Genomic DNA, 22947 nt, shown 5'->3' on the forward strand with positions numbered 1-22947 from the left:
GGGCAGGGCGAGCAGGCCGCGGTCCGGGCGGACAGACGAACGCCAGAAAGGAAATGGAAAGCATCAGAGACAATGCGATGCGACTCGATGACTTCGCCGAGGTGACGCTGCCTTGCAGAAGGGCCACTGCAACAAGGCTGCATTGAAACTGCCTGACCGTCTGGAGTCTGCGATGCTGTTCGGACGAGAAATTGTTCTTCAAGTACGTAATGAAGAAAGACATGGAAAAAAAGTGAAAATGCCGAGGGAAATTCAAAGATTCAGCCCAGTCGGTCAAACCATCCCGCACTGGGGATTAGCGTGCTAATTACGTGTGTCGGGGGTGTCATCGACACCCCCACCACCCCACCGCCACCCCGCCACCCCCCACCACCCTCGGAGCGCGCCCCGCCTGCCCCGCCCCCACTCCGGGGGTGGAGCGGGTGGGGGATGCAGGCCCAGTGGGGTGCGTTGCGTTGTCACCATCGGCCTATGGCGGACCGTCCTTGCCAGCATTTTTACTAGTTTCACCTTTTGCCAAGTTTATGACCGATTGAAGACAGTACTATCTCATCGTGAACCCGCGTACATCCTAGCTATGTGTACACTCTAATGTTGTACGGTGAAGATTCTCCATATTACGGTGAAAATGTTCCTTACTATATGGTGGTGCAGCAGCTGACTTCACCATTGAGAATTCACTGTGAGAGTTCCATTGAGAATTCATTGACGATTTTCGTTGGTATTATGGACAAAATCTCCACCATAATATGTTGGTGCAGCCTTTCACCGTAAGACATTTACAGTGATGCTTATTTCGACATGTGCACTCCAGTTCCAAACTACCACAAATGATTTTTCTGTGACACGCTGATAAAGCGATATGTCTATAGCGTGATTTGATACTTTATTGCGACCTTCTCGGGAATGAAAATTCAGGTCATAATTCTCTCGTTTATCCAGCAAAAGCAATGCATTATGCTTAGGATACTGTGCATCATAAATACTTCTTCCGAGTGAGAAGAGGCTATATTTTACCAGATAAGACGTATTAAAAACAGCAGCAAAAATAAACTGATTCATTATTTTATACGTCTTTAAAATTGCGCTCCCACTTGTGTCTAGATAAGCGCGCATAGAACTGCACAAAGTTTAAAATCGTTAAAAAAAATCGACTGTAATGGTTTTGGAGTGCCAACCGTTGATACTCGGCGTGCGTGAGACAGGGCCATTTCCTTCTCCACTGCAGTCCGTGTACCAGAGAGAGAAAGGACAGCAAGACGTGGACTCGCGCGGCGCGTCGCGCTGCCGTTTTCGATTTGCCTTCTTTGCCCTGCAGGCCCACCCAGGGAAGGCAGCGCGAGGCAGCGCCGCACTCTCCTCTCTTTCTCTCTCCCTCCTTTGCGCTTTTTCAAGATGGCCGTCAAGACACTTCCGGCGTGAAGGAGCCCCCTCCCCCTTTCACAATGAACTCGCCCAATTATCGGTCATTCCGTTCGCACCCCTTCCACTCCGGGGGAGAGAAACGAAAAAGCGCGAATGCTGGCGGAGGAAAAGGAGGGTAGGGGGAGGGGGAGGGGACTATCTCGAGTCGAATCCTCAATTTCCCAGAAGACAGTTGGGAGACAAAGGAATACTTTCATCTCCCGAGTTTCCGAAGGATTAAAAACTTGATGAGATCGGGAGGGGAGGAGAAAGAGCGAGCGAGCGAGAGAGAGGGAGAGAGGGAGAGAGAGCGACGGGACGGACGGCTGCAAGGCCGAGAGGGTGGCGGGGGCGGCGCGGCGCCGAGGCCGAGGCAGCGCCGAGGAGCCCGAGAAGAGAAATATTAAAAATAAAACTGTCGAGAATCATCCCCTGGAGGTCCGTGGTGGGGTGGGGTGGGGGCGGGCCCGTGCTCGTTCCGCAGCGCGCCTCGCTGGCCCCGCCACGCCTTTGCCAGCCCCACCGCGCCCCGCCCCGCCCCGCCCCGCCCCGCCCCGCGCCCCGCCCAGGGCCCCGCTGGGTGGCCCGGAGAAATTGAGATGGAAATGTCTTATTTCTTTGGCGTTATCTGCCATGCCTTCTGGACAGTATCGGCCTCCCCCACCCCTCTCCATCTTTCTCTGTCCCTCTCTCTCGCGGCGCTGCTAGGCCCCGCGGGCGGCGGCGCGGCGCGGCGGCCTCCTCGCCCGTTCCAGCTTGGCCCTTCAAAGCGGCATTCTTCCCGCCGCGGCGAATTGTGGAAATTGTTATTTTATTCTAAGAAGCATTTTATTCCCGACGCCGCGGCGCCTCACGGCCGCTCCCTCGTCGCTCTGTCTCTCTCGCACTCATGGGGCGGTTCGCAAGGTGCGAGAGAGATAGAGCGACGAAAGCTGCTCCTCCCGGGCGGATGGTCTTCCCTCCCTTACGTTTCTTACCGGCTAGTTCAAGGAGTGGCCGACGAATGTGGCCGTCTCCGTCCGCGCCAATGCCGCCACCGAGCCTCAGCCAGTGCCGACGTCGCCAACGTCGCCGACGTCTGCAACAACCAATCACATTCTGAAACACAGCGGAAGCCTTCACTTCGCTTCACTCAAACGCACGTGCACCGTCACAGAGTGCAGGTCGCTGATCGGGAACACGCCGGCTCGTCTGGCAGGCAGTGACCCCCGCCGCGTCCGCCCCGTCCGCCCCGTCCGCGTGGCGGAGTGCGACGTCTCCGTGACACTTTTCTCTTCCTCCGGGGGAAAAGTCGACGCCGTGTCCAGAGCGGCACTCGGCAGCTTCCTTGCAGTGCTTACAGCTGTCGCGGCCTGGCGTGGCGTGGCGCGGCGTGGGACGGCACTTAGTGCCTGACGTGTCCGCGGCTCTGCGTCCACCGCGCGCGGTGCTGGCTCGCCGACGACACCAAGGAGACTGCGACGCCTGCGTCACCTGAGCACACACACACATGCGGCGTTACTTCCGGCTGGACAGCGAGCAGGACGGGGGAAGGGGAGGGGAGGGGGGAGGCCCGGGTGGCGGTGGGGGTCAGCGGAACAGGTCGCGCTGCCGCTTCTCGTTTTTTTCGGCAGACTCTTTTGTTCTTTTGTAATTAATCGGCAGCGGCGGCAGTGAGATGTTTGCGTTGGGCAAGGCGGGCGAGGCGGCGGTGCAGCGCGCAGCTGGACTGGCCGGACACACAAAGACAGTTAAACGGCGTGACTTTGCAACACCGGGCCGCGTCGCACCGCACAGTGGACCAGGAGACCGGTGGAGGCGGCCAAAACTCTAGACGGGTTTGGAGCTCCGGAGTCGCGAAACAGGGCTCGAACCGAACGTGTGAGCCCACCAATGGATTGCTCTCCGAACGAGGAATCCAATGGTGGGGTCACACGTTCGGTTCGAGTCCCATTCAGCGACTCTGGAGCTCAAAATGCGTCTAAAATTTTGGCTGCCTCCACCGGTCTCCTGGCCCACTGCGCGCTGGTCGCGCTGGCCGCGCTGGCCGCGTCGTCGAGAGGTCGCACGTCGTTTCGCCACCCCGTGCCGCCACCGCCACTGCGAGTTGCCGCCTCAGCAGAGCGGAGCGCGGAGCGCAGCCAAGCGAAGCGGTACCGGTGCCAAACGCCCGCCTGTCGCGGGGTAGGCAGCACGCTTCGCAGTGGCGTGACCGCGTGGCCGCCGCGTCTCCCGCAGGCGTCGCAGGCGTCGGAGCGGCGTCTCCCCCGCCGGCATGGCCACTCTCTCCGGAATCTATTTCGCCGCTACCACACCGTGCGGTGAAGAGTCCACTGGGAAACGGGGAACCCGGTCAAACCTCCGATAAAACTACGTCCATGCGAACCGCTCCATTTTTGTGAGGGTTGTTTGCGCCCCCGCTGATGCAACAAACACACACACACACACACACTCGTGCGCCCCTTCCCCCTCTTCCCAATAAATAACGATCCAAGTTGGTTCGTTCGGCGCGGCACGGCACGGCACGGCACGGCACGGCGCGGCCCCACATCCTCGCGGCGCACGCCACGCCACGCCATTGTTCGGCCCGTCATAATGACATGGCGCAGTTGTTGTTGTCTTGAGTCGAGCGGCGCGAGCGGCGGAGTGACAACGCACACGCCGCCAGGCTGGCTGCCTGCCTGGCTGGTTCGACTCGTTGGCCGTGTGCGGCACACTGTGCGCGGCCGTGGCTACGTACGCCGTAGGTATGACACGTTCGTTATCCACGTGCGCTCCACCGCCCGCGCCTGCTCCCGCTGTCTGCGATCCCCAACAACGTCTCTCTCGCAACCGCACGGCACGCCGCGGCACGCCGAGCCGGACGAGTGCGAGCAGGACGGGGCGACGGCAGCGTTCGCTGTTCGGCGTAGGCCTGCACTGTCCCGCTTCAACAACGCCCGCGCGCGCAACTCCGCCGCCGCATCATTTTGCCCCGTGCAGTTTCAAACTTGGCTCGTTTTGGCGGTGGCGTGGCGTTGGCGTTGGACGAGCGCCGACTGGGCGCGGCGACGCGGCGACGCGGCGACGGAAGCGGGGCGTCGACGAGTTTTTACATCATTAGTGGCGACGGTGGGAGAATCTTATTAAACACACACACGCGCACACACACACACACACACACACACACACACACACACACACGCACGCACACGCACACGCACGCCGAACGAGGCGGCCTGGTCAGACAATGCCTCCGCGGTGTCCAGCTGCTTCGAGAGGGAGCGGAGGAAGACCGACACCTCGCCCGGGGGCTGGTCCTCCAGGGCCTCCCGGTCCTCCTGCAGCAAGCTCGCCCTCCGGAAGCCTCACTTCCTGTCCGTGGGAAAGGACGCAGGGACCGCGGGCCGGCGGCTTGGGCCCTTCGTCGATACCCCACTCGCGCGGCGTCTCTCGCGCGCGGGGTAGCGTCGGTCGGCGTGCCAAATCCGCTGAGTCGCGCAGAGTGGGCCAACACTGCCGCGGCGTTTCGACACGAGGACGGCGAGGACACCCCGGGCGGCAGTTGGACTGTGGGGTGCGTGGCGCGGCGCGGCGTGGCATCATCTTCCCATTGTCTTACCGCGCGGCCGCACCCTCCGCATGCACCGCGCCCCGCACCTCGCGCCAGCCGCGGCCAAGGAGGCCGTCATCACCCAGACGGGCCCGGCGTCTGGTTACGGTGCCGTAATACTTCCATTGTTTCAGGGTGTAGTGCAGCGTGTGCACTGGCCGGGGTGCAGCGCTGTCGCCCGCTGTCCGGCCGCGTCCCGGCCTCGCCTGTGCCTCGCCGGACAACCCTGGACAAGCTGGACAAGCTGGACAATGGGCAGCGGCCGTGCATCCGACGCATTGTTTTAGGCCATCATTTGGGATGGGTCGACTCTGCCGCGCTGCAGTGCTGCAGCACCAAGCGCTGGCCATCCGACGCGGTGGTCAACCGTCCGGACTGCCCCGCCGGCCCGGCCAGGTGCACTGCGGCCGGCCATCACCGTCATCATCGCGGTCAGAAAAAACAACCTCGGGGACCGTCCGTAAGGCGGCGCGGAAGAAGTGGACGAACGGTCGACAACGACATCCGTGCCAAAAATCTTTCGCGAAAGTGTTTTAAAACTGGGCAAGTTGCTGTGGAGAAGTACAACGCTGCTGACCGCCACGAGGGCGGACAGTCGGAGCGGGGCTGGAGGTCTCATCCGTGCGATCCGCCCAGAGTGCTGCCGCAGCGAAAGCGAAGGGTCGTTCCGTCGCTCTGTCTCTCTCGCACCCCCACGGGACGCCCCGTGAGTGCGACAGAGACAGAGCGACGAATCGGTGCGCTGAACGGATAATGCCGCGGTCCTGGGCGGCCGCGCTGCGCCCCTGCACTGCATTGCGGACGGCGAGCAAAGGCCAGCGAGACAGAGACAGGGCGGCGAGCGAACGGCGGCGAGACAGAGGCCGAGCAGGCCAAGCAGCCCGGCATTCTTCTCATCATCATTGCACCGCCCGCTCCGTTCCGTTCCGTTCCGTTCCGCACGTTCCGCAACCCTTCCTTCCTTCCCGCGCAGCGCGGCGCAGCGCAGAAAGGTTATTACTGAAACAAAAGGCGGTGCAGCAGGTCGACGGCGGCACGGCCAGGCACGGCCAGGCACGGCGGGACTATGGGATGTGCCGGCCCGCGCCGCCCCGCGCTGCAGGTAGGCAGGGGGAGGGGACGCGACGCGATGCGCGGGTCTCAGGTTCATGTCCACTTCCCGCAGCACCGCGCAGCACCCCGAGCAGGGCGAGCGGGACAGCGGCCTGCCCGGGCAGCGCGGACCCGCCGGCCAACGGCCCATTCATCGCCACTCGCCAAACTGGTTTGTCCAGTGGAAGGGTTTTCGGCGGTCCGCCACGGTGCAGCCTGCCCGCTGCATCGCAGCCGGCCCGGTCATCGGGGGGACAGAGGACGGTGACGATCAGGACGCGTTGCCGCGGACGAGGCCGCCACGAGGCTTGCCCAGGCCGGGCACGCAGGGTGCTGTCTCTCTAAACTCAGGATGCCCGCCCAGTGAGACGCAACATGTACAACCTTAGAAAACTGAAAATTAAAGTAATTTCGATTCTGGGTGCACCCGGCACACCCTTTTCGCCGAAACGAACCTGGATCCAGACCTACTCCCGTGCGGCGATGCGGCCTGGTTCACACGGCCGAGCCACGCGCGTGCCTCCGTACCACCGCCATCCCCGTGCACGACATAGCACCCCGAGGAGTGTCGCTCCGAGTCCAGGATGACGATGACGCGGTGCTCCTCGCCCTTGACGGCCTCGACGCGGATGGAACGCCGCCGCGCCGCGTCAAGGGTCAACATGATCCGCGCGCGCGTTGCACCGGCACGCCTCCCCCTCCCCTCCCCCTCCCCGTCCCCTCCCCGTCCCCTCCCCCTCCCCCGTCCCCTCCCCCTCCCCCTCCCCTCCCCCCGCAGTGACCGTACTGGCCAGCTGCCCGTCCGGCGACCCGAGGCCGTGGAGAAGGGTTGGGGCCGCCGTGCCGGCCCTGCCCTGTCCACTCAATGGAAACACAACGGAACGGCCCGGCCGAAAAATAAAAGGAGGATGAGTCGAAGAAGGGTAAACCGGACTGACCGGTGTGCGAGAGAGAGCGCCGCGGCTTCCGGGTCGGGCGTCGCGCGCGACGGAGACGCAGACAGGGTGGCGGGGTGCGCGAGGCATATGGTGCGCGCGGCGTGGCGGCCTTGGCCCTCGGGCTGCACTGCACCGGCCCGGACGCGGCCCGGACACGGCCGAGCAGGGGATGGACGACGCCCAGCACCCCTGCTTTTAATCGCCGGTCATAACTAACTACCGTGCGTGCACATCTGCGGCATTGTTTCAGTCTCGGACTCGCACCTGGCCGTCGTCATCATCGTCGCCGACGTCGCCGACGTCGCATCACTGTATTTATTTTCGCGCTTATTTGCCCCGGTTCCGGTCCGGGTGCGGCGCATCGCACGCGCGCCAAACTTTGAAAAGGCGGCGGGGTGGTCGTGACGGAGAGAGAGAGAGAGAGAGAGAGAGGGGGGGAGGGAGGGAAAGAATACGCAAAGACGGGAGCGAGAGGGAAATCTCGATCGCCGGATGCTTCTTGAGGAGCTTCATTGAATGGAAATAATTTGCGGAGGGGCGAGCGGTGGGGGTGGGGGAAGACATCGCCGGGCAACTCAGATTGGATTATTTGCATAAAAACCTCTTATTAGGCGGGATTTATCATCACGGTCAATATTAAATCTGGAAAGTGCTTTGATCGACAGTCAGGAGGGCCGCCAGAGAAAGTCTTCCGCCCGACTGGCTCGGCCTCGGATCGCAGCTACAATTAGCGGACTACAACACGTGGCCTTCGCGCAGAGGCACTGGGATTGGCGCCGAACCAGGGGCGCCGGAAGTGTATTTCCTCAGGGGGGGCAAACAATTTTAAATCCTACGTTCCTAATTACCCCCCTCCCCCACCAAAAAAGGTGCTTAAAAAGACCCTACTCTTTCATGCACCGCCTCGGGAAGGCTTTGACCGCTGATAGTTTAGGAGCAGTGGTCTCGCAAAAATGGTCAAAAAGTTAATGAATTTCAGAAAATCATCGTTTTTGCTGACTTTGAGCGGTCACTGCATCCAATTTAGTTGCGGTCAAAGGCCTCCCTCGACGCCTTACTATTCTAAAGACCCTACTCTTTCATGCCCCGCCTCGGGAAGGCTTTGACCGCTGATAGTTTAGGAGCAGTGGTCTCGCAAAAATGGTCAAAAAGTGAAAGAATTTCAAAAAATCATCGTTTTTGCTGACTTTGAGCGGTCACTGCATCCAATTTAGTTGCGGTCAAAGGCCTCCCTCGACGCCTTACTATCCTAAAGACCCTACTCTTTCATGCCCCGCCTCGGGAAGGCTTTGACCGCTGATAGTTGAAGCAGTGGTCTCGCAAAAATTGTCAAAAGTGATTGAATCCCCGCAAGTATGATTGTCATTTCATTGGATGATGTTGATTATTTCACTGGTTACCAACTAGACGCGCAATGATTATCTTGAGTCGGGTACCCCTTGGAATATGCTGTCCCATTTTTACCCCGTGTCCTATAATTGCTCCAACTGACCCTAGGCTCGATTTTCGCAGCTTCCCACCAAAGTCCAGGGGGGGCGATGCCCCCCTGCCAAATTCCAGGGGGGGGCAGCCTGCCCACCCTGCACCCCACTTCCGGCGCCCCTGCGCCGAACCTAACCTGTAACATCAACTTGAAACTGATTTCTTTCCAGTCATTGATTTTAGTTTTCTGCTCTTGAAATTCCTAGCAGGATAGCAGTAGCCATTGGTCCAGAAATTGAGAAATTTGTCTTGTCTTTAGGGCGCCAAGGCATGGCCAAGGGCCGCCAGGGGCTCTGTGTTGTCTTTTTGGTCCCGAGGGCCATTCCTGGCCGCCCTTCCCCCCTCCCCCTCCCCCTCGGCCTGCCCCTAGCGCACGTCGGCTCTCCTTCTAATTATTCACTGCACGTTTAAGTCGCTGTAATTAATGTTCGAACGAAATAGGTGGATCTTTTTTCCCCTCCTCTTTCTTCTTATTCTCCTCCTGCTGCGTCTCCTTCTCCCTCTCCTCCTCCTCCTTCTTCTTCTTCTTCTTCTTCTTCTTCTTCTTCTTCTTCTTCTTCTTCTTCTTCTTCTTCTTCTTCTTCTTCTTCTTCTTCTTCTTAGCATTATTCTTCTTCTTCCTCTTCCTCTCCCTTTTCTTCTCCGTTCACCGACTTTCCGCCAACTTGCCTCACCTGGCCGCACTGCCGCCACACTGCCTCCGCTTGGCGCGCGTTGGCGCGTCCCTTTGAACGCGAAAACGATCCCGACCTCCCTCGTCCTGTTTTTCCTTAATCACTTTCTTTCCATCGCGGCGCCGCCTCCGACATAACAGCGCGCGCTTTTTGCAAAACTTGCTTTGGAAAAGTTTAAGTGAAAAGTTGAATTAAATACATAAATTAGAGTGAAGTATCGGGGCGACTAAGGTGGCTGGCACGGCGCTGGCCGGGGCGCGAGGCGAGGCGCGGCGCGGCGCGAGGGGCCGGGGGTTGAAAAGAAGGCGCATCGGTGGGATGGGTTCCAAAGGGTTCCGAAGGCTTCCGAAGGCTTCCGAAGGAGCTACTGCTGGATAATGACGGCCATTAGAGTCCTAAAACGGGCCGAAAGCGCCCTGGCCTGCCAGCCTGGCTGCCCGCCCTCGAGCTGCCTGCCTGCCTGCCTGCCTGCCGGCTACGGGGACCCGCTGCAGTCTTGGGCGAATCACGCCACAAGAAAAGTTGATCGGGAGTTTCCGACGTCAACACGCACCGATTGAAGAAAGTTTGCCGTCGGTGCAGCGCGGGGGCGGCCTGGGGGCGGCCGTCCACGCCGACGCTGTGGGGAGGGCGGTCTTCTTGTGGGCCTGCGAACTTACGACCTTGCGCGGGTTGGAGGCTTGGACACAGCGCACGCTGATTTGCCACTGCTTCTCCGGCGTCGTGAAGGACGCCAAGACGCGCTTGCCGCTCGCGAGGCAGGGCAGGCTGGCGGGGAAAAATGTTGGCGATGCAGGCCCGGTCGGCCGGCCATGTTTGACGCCGCCATGGCCACCGCCTCCCACGGCCCACCCTCCGCCGCCGCCTCCACCCCCTCATCCCCTCGCCACCCCGTTTTTTCCACCCCCTTCTTTTGTTTTACGCTGCGCGCCGCTGATTGCCGCGCGACGCGGAGATTATCAGCAGAAGAAGGAGGAGGAGAAGCAGAAAAAGCAGAAGAAGAAGAAGGAGAAGGAGATGAAACGCGCGCAGCGTTTTCGAAAAACTCGTATTAATAATTACCGCGTTGCGCGACTGTACGGATCTGGCGCATCCACTGTGACGACTTCAAAGACATCATAAAGGGCGGAGGCGAAGCAGGCCGGGCGGAGCAGGCGAGGGGAGGCGTCGGCCAGCTTCCGGCGCAGAAAGAGAAAGAGCTGGCGGCCAGAAGCAATAACAACGCGCTGCAACAACAAGGCGGAGAGAGAGAGGCAAGAATGCCCGCCATGAATTCTGTATACACTTGGTCCTTTGAGATACACAAAGAAATTAGGGAAAGAAATGAAGATTTCCCATGGCCATTTGCCCGAGAGCCCGAGAGGGAAGGAGGGCCCGGGGGGTGGGCAAGGCGAGGGGCAAGGGCTAGGGGGTCTTGAAGGGGCCGCGCCGTGCCGCAGCCCTGGCGCCGGCCGAGAGGAGCGGGAGCAGAAAGAGAGGCGGCGCATTGAAATTGTGCCAAATATTTTGTTTGTTTTAATCCTGACGAAAAGAGAGGAAGGCCTTGCCGGCGAGGCGGGGCGCTGGCCGCGCTGCCAGAGCCACTTTCGGCACGAGTGCCCCACCCTGCCCCGCCGCCCCGCCGCCCTGCCTGCGATTCTTTTATCACCTTCCCGTCCCTTTCAGCCTTTCATCGGGCTTTATCTTTTTAATTTATCTTTATATCTTTCTTTCGCTCCACTAGGGCCGTCGGGGCGGTGCGGCAGTGCCAAGGCAGTGCGGCGAGGCGCGGAGGCCAAGGGCAAGCGGCAAGCGGGGGGTGGGGGGCGCCGCGACGCCGCCAGGGACGCCGCCGTCGACGTCGCGGAGGCCGTCGTTTGGGACGACGGCAGAAGCAATGCACACCGTTCGGCCGCGGGGCCCGGCCAGGGTGACGCAGGCCGCAGAGACGTATTCTCTCCCAGCGTCGCAGGGCGCGTCGTCGTCGTCACCAGCGGCGCGCGGCCCCGGGTGTATATTGGCGTCGCTTATCTGTTCGCCATCAAGACCCCCACGCCTCGCAAGCCGCCCGGGGCGCGGAGGGCTTCCGCCGTACGTTTTCATTGATATGGCCTGTTTTGCGCAAAGTGGTCGTTTTTCTCGCGCGCTGCCGCCGGGCCGGGGGCAGGGCTTGGCCGGGCTTGGCCGGGCCGGGCGCCATTCCCATTGGCAATGGCCCATCGTGCCCCATTGGCCCGTCGCCCCGTCGCCCCGCCGCTCGCCCGGACCTGTAGCCTGTCCACGCCGTCAACGTCGCCAACTCGATCATCTGGATGGCGCAAAGTTTGATCCAAAGTTTTTACTTCCGGGTCATGACCATCAACAGCGCCATCTGCAGCGCGGGCCGCCGCCGCCGCGTTTCGCGCGATTGCCGTTTTTGTTTTTATCCTCCGACGATTCTCCAGCGATTTTGTCTCGCTTGTGGCAGAAGAGTAATTAGAAAGATAAGGTTGGCGCTGGTGATCCGCCGCCGCGTCAAAGGGACTCAAATCCTTTGGGATTGGTTGAGCTGTCCGTCTGACTGTCTGTCGGACCGCTTTAGTCGTCGCTCGCCTACCTCCCGGTAGGTCTGTTTCACTGCTTGCCTACCTTTCAGTCTGTCTGTCTGTCTGTGCGTCGTTGAAAAATAAAAATAAACGAAAAAAAAACCTTCATTCACCTAAGACAAATTAAAACAGAACCAGCACGTTTTATGACAACAAAATTTACACATAGTCGAGCAGCTACCTAATTTTCGTCAGTTCAAACCCTTCCATTAAAATCATTGTACAAACAAAACTGTCTGTCTGTCTGTCTGTCTGTCTGTCTGTCTGTCTGTCTGTCTGTCTGTCTGTCTGTCTGTCTGTCTGTCTGTCTGTCTGTCTGTCTGTCTGTCTGTCCGTCTGTCTGTCTGTCTGTCTGCCCGTTGGCCTCGGCCCGCCCCGAGCGATTCGGAACGTCTCGCTAATGACTTCCGTCCAGAGGCAACGATTGGCTCTCCTTTTGTCGCGGACCTGCCCGGCCCGGGTGGGGCGGGGTGGGGCGGGGTGGGGCAGCAGGGCCGCTGGGAGTTTCTTTCCGCGAAACGAAGATTGAGCCATTTTCGAATAACTGTAGTAGTCCCTTTTTACGGGCGACTGCCGCGCAGCGCACGGAGCGAAAGCTCTCAGGAGCGGCAACCCGCCAACTCTTCCTCGATCGACGACCGGCCGAGGCGACCGTAAAACTTCCTTCAAACAAGAAAATTTTAATGTTGGCATAAAAGAAATCCAGGAAGGGCTTGGCGAGGGAGGGGCTGAGAAAGGCTCGGAGGGGAAGGAAGCTTCGCCTCGCACTTTCGCAGCGACGCCGAGCGACGCCCGGGCCATTGAGTGAGGTGGCCGCCCTGCCGCGCTGCCGCGGGGGTCTAAAAAAGGAACATTAAACATTTTAAGTTGGGAAAGAAAAGTTTTGGTCACGTTGATGGAGCTGGGGCCGTGGGGCGCGGGCGGAGGAGCGGCTGAAGAGAGAAAGCGAGATGGAGATAAGAAGCAATTGATGGAGGGAGAAGGACAGCGAGCGCCATCAAGGGAAGCCCCCCCCCCCCTCCGGCCGATTATTTCAAAGGCGCCTTCTCCGCGCGGGAGAAGAAAAAGGAGGGCATTTGGAAAGAGCCGCAGAAAGTATTCTCTGGGAGACCTTCGGGGCAGCGCGTCACCGCGAGAGACGCTTAGAGGGCGAAAACCATAGACACGCCAAGAGTTGAAAACTCCCGCGTTCGCCTCGAAACCACCCTCGAGGGCTCGCTTGAGCGTCGAAGGGAAACAGAAAGAAGGAAAAAGGGGCAACCCCTTGGCACGTAATGGGGTAGAGATTATATTGTGAGGGTGGCGGCGCTCTGATAGGCACCGCGGAATTGGTGGATTATTTCGAAGGGCGCGCTAACCTCGCGCGGCGGGGCTGCAGGGCTGCCACTCCGCTGCGGAAAGAAGGCGGCAAGAAAGTGCTGCCAACCTAAACTAATCTTTCGGGAGCCACTGCCTGCGACGGCCTGCGACGGCCTGCGACGGGGAGGGGCGGGGGAGGATGTGGGTGACCTGAATGCTGGTGGCCCGGGCTACACGCGCGTCGTCGGCGCCAGGGGTGGGGGTGGCAGTGGGCGCGGGGAGGACCGTCTTTTGGAGTGGGTGTGGTAAGGGTGTGTGTCCGCGGAGTCGGGGCGACGCGCACTTGGAAACGTCGCGGGGGACAGAAAAATGCAAACAGATGCAAAACGCTGTTTGCGAGTTGGCATCAGTGAAACGCTTTCGCCTATTTTGATGAATTTTGCATGAAAGGAGGTGGAGTCGGGGCGGCCTCGCTGTACAAATGAAAAAGTGGGGTGGCGCCCTGCGGCCCTGCGGCCCGGCGCCCTGGCCCGGCCCTGGCCCTCGCCCTCGCGGCCGCGCTGCCGAAGCCCGATGCCTAAACGGCGCGCTGCGCTGCGCCGCGTCGCCGGAATGAAACTGAATTTAAAATTTTAATGAATCATTACGGAGAAAAGATGGCGCTGCATCAGGGCCTCGTCGGGCAGCAAGGGCGAGGGGAGAGCGGCGTCAACAAAAATCGAAATGTCACGAAGGCGGGCAGCACAATGAGCCCAGCAAGGAGGAGGGGGAAATAAAAGAAGGAGAAAGGGACGGAGAAGTACGGGGCGATAGAACTGAGGAATAGGGAGTGGGGGTGGGTGGGGGGTCCGTGATGAAATATTGAGAGGGCTCCGTTTCGCGATGGTAACATCGTCGCTTTGGCTCTGTCTCGCCCTTGTGTCTCGTCCCGTCAGCCCGGCCCAGCCCGGCCCGGGGGGAAGGGCTTCTAAGGCGTCGAAGAAATCTTTACGGGCATTATTTTCTGTTCGGGCGGTGTTGATAACAACTAACTCAACGGCGCAGAGAAAGGTTTGAAAGGACCCCCTCCCCGCGGCCCGGCCCCCCACCCCGTCTGAACCATTGTTGTAGCGCCACAAGGCCCCCGCTTGAGGGCGCAGCGGGCGCAGCGCTGTGGCCGTGGTGACGGAAAAGATAGAATACGGCCGCATTCTTGGCTGGCATCAAAAATTTATTGGCGTTGTTTATACTCACGGCAAGGTGCTCCCTTCTGCCCCTTCCTCCCCGGCCCTTCAATTCTTCCATGAAATTCCAGCGGCGCGCACCGGCCTCAGGCGCGGCAAAAACTCAGACGTTGCACGTTTCGCAGAGCCGTGGAAACTTTCTGAGGCAAGCCTCGTGGTGCGGCCGGCGATCTCTGGCCTGCCCAATGCGGTCTGCGATGACCGTAGCGACGTCGGGGCGGCGGTCCAGTGCCACGGGTCGGGCGAGGGGAGGGGTGGGGGGAGACGCGGAGAGCGAGAGGACGCTCCACCGCACCCCGTCCCTCGCGCCAGTCCGTTGGATTGCTCCAGCCCTAGCACTGTAACATCATTTGGGGAGAAGGAGCAATTTTGAAACGAATATAAAAGACGGCCGCCTCTGGCCGCACTGGAAAAGAAGATGGCCGGCGCCACGGCAGAGCGAGAGAGAGAGGGCGTCTTTTTATTGCTTCCTCCGCGGGGCGTGGCGGGGCGTGGCGTGGCGTGGCGGGGCGGGGCGGTCCGTGGGGCGCTGTGATAAAGCACCCTTTGACTCGGCCTCCGAGAAAGAGCTGCCATTCGATTCCTCTATTTTTCGGTTCGAGGTCTCGCTTCGTCCCGTCTCGCTCGCTCCTCCTTGATTGCAGTTTCTGGGGAGACCCAGTCGTCGTCCTTCCGGCCATGCTGCTGCCAGCGAGGCTGCCAGTGACATCGTTCCCTTTTTCCGAGGCCGGGCCGGCCTTTCGTTTTGTCGAGATGACTTCTGCTCGAGGAGCCCCCTCCCCTCCCCCTCCCCCTCCCCTTCCGCCGTGGTGCAGAACAGAAACGACGCCCCAGTCTCTCGCAGAAAACATGGCTCGCTGGGCTAGTTTGCCTGAAGGGAATTATTCACCCTTCTGAATTAAGAATTGCCAGTCCGTCGAAAAAGATGAGGAGGACCAGCCAGAGAGGGGAGCGCGAGAGGCGGGGCGAGAGACGACGCCCAATTTGACGATTTTAAAATTGCTCGCCAAAAATGACTCGGTGGTCCTCGACGGGGCTCCGACCGCGGCCGGTCGCCCGATTAGGGATTAGGACGACGTCAACTCGTCACGCCGCCCCCCGGCCGCCCCCGGCCGCCCCCGCTCCATTTCGGAACCGTTCACTCTTCCGTCCGTTCATGGCGTACTCTAGCGGTCGTCACCGCAACTTTGATAAAACTGTACAGTCCCCGCCATTTGCGCATCAAAATAGTTGCACTTTGTGGCGCTATTTCACGTGCGGACGATTTGGCGCGAACAAGCGGCGTTTTCTGGCGGGCGGAGCGGGGCGCGCGGGAAAGCGCGCGAAAGCGCGGGAAGGTGAAGTCGCGAAGAAGAGGTTAGGTGGCCGCTCTCGCCGCGCTCGCATTATCGAGGTCCCTCTCGAGTGACGCAAAGTTCACGTCGCCATTAAACAGACCATTATCATTACGGCCGAGGCGAGAGGGACGACACAAAAGATAGCGACGCCGCGCCGCCAGAAATAACAACACCCTCCATCTCCCGGTTCGAGCCAATTTTCGCGCCTTTTTCGACTAAATTGGCCGAACGGGTCGCGAGGGGGCGGTGGGCGTGTGCGGCCCGCGCGCACCGCCCGCCACTTGAAGTCGGACTTTCCTTTCCACTGGTTGCGCACAAAAGAGGGGGCGCCGCTTCGCCGCTTGAGGTTCGAGTCGTCTCCTTCCAGCTTTCTTATTCCAGAGTGCCCTCCCCTGATTGCGCCGCTCCTCGCCGCTCCCCGGCCTGTCCAAACGGAAAATTACGGGTGCAGAATTTTTGACCCTTTTTAATTTCCTAGGCGAGTTGCGCCGCCATGGCGGGCCACTGTGACAGGCAGCGGGGCGGTAAAAACAACAAGGCGGGATTTGATCGCTGGAGTGGCACCTCGCTGCAGGGCACTGCCAGGCACTGCCAGGCAAGGGTTGGGGTGGCTCGGCCCGACTGGAGCCGTCAAATAAAAACGATTTTTCTTGGGTGTCAAGACGCGCTGGGGGAGGCCAGAGCAAACGGAGGGTGGCGCCTGCAGGGGTCTGCCGGGGAAAGGGGAGGGAGGGGGAGGCCCGCGGAGGGGAAGAAATGGAAGAATCTCGGCGAATCAAGTATTTGGACAAATAGAGGGGTCTGGAGATCCTCTCCGAGTTGAATATTATTGCCGAGCGGGCCGTGGGGTTGAGGGGCCGCGCGTAAATGTCAAAGCTGCCAATACAAAAAAAAAACTGATTTAAAAAATTTAACGGGGTATATATCATTGGTCTGTGTCACTATAAATTTATAAAAAGAAAGCAGGAAATAAATGAGCAGAGTGAGCGAAGCCCCGGGGTCCTCGGAGGCCGTCGTGCTCGCCTCGGCGGACTGAATGAACAAAAGGAAAGAGGAAAAGGAATAAGGCTCTGGCGGGCCGGGCGATCGCTGGCGCTAGAGTCGCCCGGGGCCGCGGGCGGAGCGCGGAGCGGCGAACCGGCGAGGCCGTGGCGGAGCGAGGGAAGGGCGTTTGTTATCTGCCTAATTTAAATATACATTTGTTATCTGTTGGTTTTTCGCCGTCGTCCGGAGGCTACTGCCAGGCTACTGCCAGGCTCGACGTCCCCGAGGAAGAGGAACGAGAAGGGAAGGAAGGACGTCGTCCGACGAACGCTCTATTTCACTATCACGCCGTCTAGTTTTTCGTTCCGTTTCGCCGGCCCGTCTGTCTTCCGCCAGCGACCTTGAGCAGACGCCCGGACGGGCAGGAGCCACGTCCGCCCGACTTCTTGTGGGCAGGCTGGCTCTTTCTTCCCACCCGCCTGCGGGGTGGGCAGGCCCGCCTAGGAGGCATGTGCAACGGGACTGCGTACCTAAGGGGCAAGAGCGCCTGTGGGTAGGCAGTCCCGTTACACCGCCTGCCTCGGCGGGACTGCCTACCCGCCCTCCGTAAGGGGCGCCACGAACTTTTTGTAGTGTAAATGGAAAGTGCGGCGTCGTGGTCGCCGCAGTGTCCTCCCCGTTCTGACGCCCACCCCACCCCCCGCGGAGGGCCGTCTCGTGATTCCTGGTTCGAAGGGGTTGGGGCCGCGGGGCCGCCGGGCCGCGGACTCGTTCCTGGTTCTTCCCTCCTTCTTTCCAGCGCCGCCAGCACCGCCGGCACCAACACCGATATTGATTCTGCCGCCCCTCCCGAACAACCCCGCGGCGCGCACCCTCCCTCCTTCATCAGCAGTTCTTTTGTCTTTTTATGCGCCGAGGAATCAAAACTTATTCGAAGCGAAGCTTTATTGGCGGCTTCGCGGAAGATGGCGCCGGCGTGGCGCGTGGGTGGGGTGGACGGAGACCATCATGCTGCTCCAAAATGGGAAATTGAACGCCGTTGCTTGGGAGGCGTTTTTTTCGGTGGTGACAGACAGAGCAAAATTTCGGACAAAAGTTCCCGGGTTCGATTCCCGTCGGTGCCGGACTGAGGTGGACTACGGATAAACTACAGTTTCTTTTTCTTTTTCCCGCCCGAGGCGATTTCTCTGCCCCCCCCCCCCTCCCTCGCTCCGTCCTCAATTTTCCAGCGAGGTGACTGGCGGGCTGTTTGTCCGCCGGATTCGCGGCGCAACTTGGCCGAAACTCGGGAAAGAAAATGGTAAAAGAGGAATTGCAAATTGCCATCGGGAATGGGGGGTCATTTATTTGCTCCCTCGAGACCAACGTCAATCTGGAGCGGGCCGAGCGCTGGAGCACTCCGCCCGCGGCGTCTCGCCGGCCTGGCCCTGGGACCCGGGTCTCGCCCTGGGCTTGCCCGGGGCTTGCCCTCGGCTCGCCCTGCGATGGAAACTGACTTGCGAAAAGGACCTCCTCCGGACGGTTTGGTCATCAGCGTTCTCCGATTTTCAGAGGCAAAGCGCGAAGAAAAAACTATGAAAAAACTATGAAACTATGAAACGGTTTGTCGGTTAATGACGACACAAGGCTTGCCAAAAATGCGTCGTTGTCAAACGACTTTGCTGCTTTCTTCAGTGTCGTCAGGTTGCGGTGCCTGTTTCTCGCTGTGTGCGGTACTACGGCTTTCGCGCTCTTTTTAATCTCTTTCAAACTGACGGAAACCTTTCACCAATGAAGGAAAACTTGTCACGCCGAGGGAAATTTCCCACGGCTCACCAACACTGCGGTGCAGGGCGAGGCATTTACGGGACATTACCCCGTCCGGGACGGCGGGGCGTGGAGGGGGCGAACAGCCCGGCGGCCCGACGAACCGACGACGGACGGCCTGCAAGTCGCCCCAGCATTTGACATTAATTCAGTTGGGTTTGATTCAAAGGCCGTCCGTCTGCACACCGCCGCGGCCACGCCCGGGGAAGGAAATCCAAAGACGCATTTAAGAAGAACTCGCCTTCGCTGCAGGGTTCTCGCCGCCGGGGCCCGGGACCGGGTGCCTGGTGCCCGGGCGCCCAGGCGGCCCGGATGGAAAGCTTGCCCTAACGACCCCTCCGGACCGGTTGGATCACGGCGTCTCCGATTTACCGGAAGGGAAGCAAACTAGCAAAAAACATCACAAAACGTTTGGTTAATTGACGACACAAGGCTTTCAAAACCCCTTGCTAAACTATTCTGTTTAGCCTTCAGTGTCCAGCTTTCGGTCCGTTTCTCGCTGTGTGCGGTAAAGTTTCCGCGCCTTTTTAAATCTCTTTCAAACTGACGGAAACCTTTCCTTTAGAGCAATTGTCACGCCGGGGAAATTTCCTGTTGGCACAATGCAGTTGCAGAGCAGAAAGCTTTAAAACGGTTTTGGGCCGACTTTAAGCGCCACGCGTCGATCCGACAAGGACGCCCGACGGGCATTTGGCTTTGGACCTTCTTAGTGCTTTGTTAGGGTCTGATACGGCCTAGTTGGGGCAGAATCCACAAAGTTGAAAACGCTCGAAATGCTTTAAATCGTGGGCCGACTTTAAGAGCCATTCTATCGACAAGTATTGCGTCCTCCTCAAAGGGCTTGGTCTTTGGCCTCCTTTAGCGCCTTGTACGGGGTGATATGGCCTAAATGAGCATATTGTCTCAAAGTTGATGAAACGAAAAAATGCCTTTGAGCTTTTGATCACTTTGAGACAATAGGCTCCAACAAGGCATATCGACCGAACAATGGCATGCTAAAGAAGGTCCAGACCAAATGCCCGCTGGAAGACGAAACCTTGTCGGTCGACGCATTGCTCTTAGTCGCCAAAACACGAATTTTCAAAGGCATTTACGGCAGTTTTGTAAACCGCTAGCTGGAATCGTCCCCTCCCCCCACCCCTTTCAACCCTCCCACCCTCGAAATTTTTTCGCGACCCCTTTTTTTGCCCCCACTCCTCACACTAGTGCATAGTCTAAGCTAAGGTCTCGCTCGTGCTGACTTAAACCGGAGGTGGTTTTGGTCTGGCGCACACTCTCTGATAGAGAGTCGCTCGTTCACAACTAGAACATCCCCCGTCCGTTTCGAATACACTTGAAATTTTTGGAAACACCAATGACGTAACCTTGCCTTTTTCTCCGCATTTCTCACTTGGGATTCATTTCTTCAACGAGCGGCAGTCCGCGGGCTGGGGGTGGCAGTGGTGGTGGGGTGGGGTGGGGTGGGGTGGGGTGGGGTGGAAGGGTGTTGTTTCGTCGGCGGGAGAAGAACAAAGGCCGGACAGACGGAGCGCCTCGCCGAGCCTCGCGTCCATTTGCATATTTCACACCTCAAGAATTTTTGCCGGCAAAGCTGCGCTGCGCTCCTCGCGGACGAACGCGACGGCGTGGCCGTGGAATGAAATCGGTCGTCTTGCCGCGGGCATCGCGGAATCCTGAAGCGACTGTGAACGTGGGGCGTCCACCGCGGCGAACCTTTTGACGCAGCTACACTAACCGAAAACGGTTCGGACAGCCCCTGGCTGGGCGGGCTGGGCCAGGCCGGCCGGTTGACGGGGACGCGGCCTGACGCGCTGTGACGTGTGCACTGGCTGCAGGCTGGCTGCGAGCACCGCTCTCGATGCTGTCTCTCTCGCTCCCCTACGGAACGCCCCATGAGTGCAAGAGAGACAGAACGATGAGAGCGGTGCTGACCGCGACGGGAGTTCCCGGCGTCCGCGAGCTGGCCATGCCTGGCCGTGCCGGCAGCGAGGCAGCCGCCGGGCGGTCCGTCCGGTCCGGCGAGGGGACGCGGCGACGCGGACAGCACACTGCGCTTTTGTCGCAAAGTCAATGAAAACGAGACATTGCATCACTTTGCGCGGTAATGGGCCGCCCTTTCAGTCTTTCTCCTCGGCCGCCTCACCAGGCGCTCGGCAGCCCGCAAGAATGCCTCCCCCTCCCCCTCGAACGAGGACTACCTGGGCGTCCTTATCAATTAAGATCGTAACCTCCGCCAAGGACAACGATGACGGCAACGCGAAATAATTACGCGTCCGCCATTTTTACGCCGCAAATCCATTTTTCACTGTCAGCGTCGTTATGGCATTCCATTCCGCAGCCTAGTTTCCCATAAAAGCCCCCCTCCCCCTCGCCTTGCTCGGCTTGCTCGGGGCGCCAAAAACTCCACCGCCGCCACCTCCTGCCTTTCTTCGGACGAGAATTGGACGTCTCCGCGCTGTGCTTCGCTGCGGCAACCCCCAGGCCTCCCCGCGCCGCCCCGCGCCGCCCCGCGCCGCCCCGCGCCGCCCCGCGCCGCCCCGCGCCGCCCCGCGCCGCCACTACGCATTCACAGGAGTTCTCTTCTCTTTTCTTTTGTTTCGGCTTGTGTCTTGCGCTATTGTCTTTGGCGTGGCTGTATCTTTCTGGCCTCCGCCGCCACCCCCTTTCTGCGCCGTGCTATCTTCATGTCTCTATCACTGGCCATTCTCTCTCGCCGTTCCGCGCGGCCCCGCCACGGCCCCTCCAAGGCCCCGCCTCCGCGCTTCTCGTTCTGGCTCGCCAGTTTTATTTTTGCTTCAAGATGTCCCGCCCCCCAAGGGCCATTTAGGAGGGAAAGCATTGTGGGTTTCGTGAAAAAAAAAAAGCAAACAAACAAAATACAACAAAAAATAAACCGAATCAACATGGAAATAGTTTTTTGAAGTATGGACGGCGTTAATTTTGTTTCAAAATGCACTCATTTTTTTATAAAGTCAAAATAATTAAGATTTTTCAAATTTTCAGGGTTATTAACTTAAGTTTTTGACTAAACACTGATTCTCTGCTGTTCATTGTAAAATTTTAATGTTTATTTCCGTAAATTGAGGCCAACGTGATAGTCTATTTACGAACAAAACAGGCGTCGGATCGTTTAGCGCCCGAACACCAACGCGGAGCCCCACTTTTTGGCATCCTTCTAAGGAGCCTGGATTTATAGCGCTGGGCCGAGCCGCCGTGCCGAGGCGGGCCGAGGCGGGGGCCGAAAGAAAACGGGCTCTCCTTTTCAGCACATTTAATTTGGTTGCCAACTCGGCGAGCGGGCGAGCGGGCCGGGCGGCAGGGCTTGTATTCGAGTGGATAGATTGTACGCCGGACGGACGCACAAGCAGTGAGAGAGAGAGAGAGAGAGAGAGAGAGAGAGAGAGAGAGAGAGAGAGAGAGAGAGAGAGAGAGAGAGAGAGAGAGAGAGAGAGAGAGAGAGAGAGAGAGAGAGAGAGACGCAAGAGAGAGGCGGAGGGACGCGCTGCTGATGGCCAAGGCCTCCTCTGGCGTAATATATTTTCTTGAAACATGGAAATAAACAAATAAGATTAAGAATGATAAAGAATGAAGCGACGCTGCTGGCTAGCTGCTGTTGTTGGCAAAGGCGCGCGCTCTCCCTCCCCCCTCCCCCTGTCTATTCTTGTCTGAAATCAGAACGACCGATCTCGGATCCGTGCCGCTGCCAGTGCTGCCGAAAAGGGACGCTGAAAGAAGGGGATGAAATTGAGGCGCTTCTTGTACTGCGCGAAGTGCCGCGTGTTATCTTGACGAAAAATCGACGATTGATCCGGTCAAGGACCCCGGGGCATTTTTCAGCCTGCGGCGGGCCCTTGCAAGGCCCTTGCGTGGAGCCGTTGCAACTCGAGCAACTCGAAAGTAGGGCCCAGTTGGGGCAAGTGAGTTGCCTTAACCGCCCCTAATAAGTAAAAGCGGACTTTTGATTGCGTCGCACCACTCTCGCTTTCCGCCCCACCTCGCCCCACCCCACCGCGCCCCACCGCGCCCCACCCCGAGGGCCCGCAGTGCGTGGTGCCCCACCTGTTGCGGCGTGTGGGGTGCGGTGGTGCGGCCCGCGGCGTGCCACCGCAGATTTGGGCCAAGTGTGAGAGGGTGTGCCATGGCGCCGCGGCCCGCCGAGATTCTACACCCGCTGCCCATTATGTACAGCCGAAATTCTGTTCCATTTGGACTTGTGTTTTCCAGCCCGAGGCAACGCAGTTCCAATACGAGACAAAAATGGCATTCGCTCTTTTCAATGTTAAAATCCGGTTATATGATTTTAGATGAAAATTCTACGACCAAAGATACTAGTGCTTTTGGTTTTGTTTTCATTTGTGGGTGTGGTCCGATAGGAGTTAGCGTCTTCTCGTTAAATAGTTTTGTTCGGTATTTGGGCACTGGTCACGACAGCGGCCGGGCGCGGGCGGCGCGGCCCGGGCCAGCGCCATCCACAACACGAACGACGGCGCGGACGGCGCGGCCCGCGGCTCGGATTGGGGAGGGAAAGACACTTGCCTCGAGATGGCCAATTCGTTGCAGGCTGCAGGGCTGG

The 22947-nt window shown here is 59.3% G+C and overlaps 1 long non-coding RNA gene across 1 annotated transcript in view; it reads right to left on the minus strand.

Moving 5' to 3' along the window:
- Positions 1–22947, minus strand: part of LOC117651862 — a 53116-nt gene that overhangs the window by 1617 nt on the left and 28552 nt on the right. Inside the window, exon 3 of the long non-coding RNA XR_004588135.1 lies at positions 2382–2877. This is a non-coding gene — a long non-coding RNA (uncharacterized LOC117651862). The remainder of the gene's footprint in view (positions 1–2381; positions 2878–22947) is intronic.

Source organism: Thrips palmi, unplaced genomic scaffold (genome assembly GCF_012932325.1).
Source record: "Thrips palmi isolate BJ-2018 unplaced genomic scaffold, TpBJ-2018v1 HiC_scaffold_1, whole genome shotgun sequence".
Taxonomy (NCBI): Eukaryota; Metazoa; Arthropoda; class Insecta; order Thysanoptera; family Thripidae; genus Thrips; species Thrips palmi.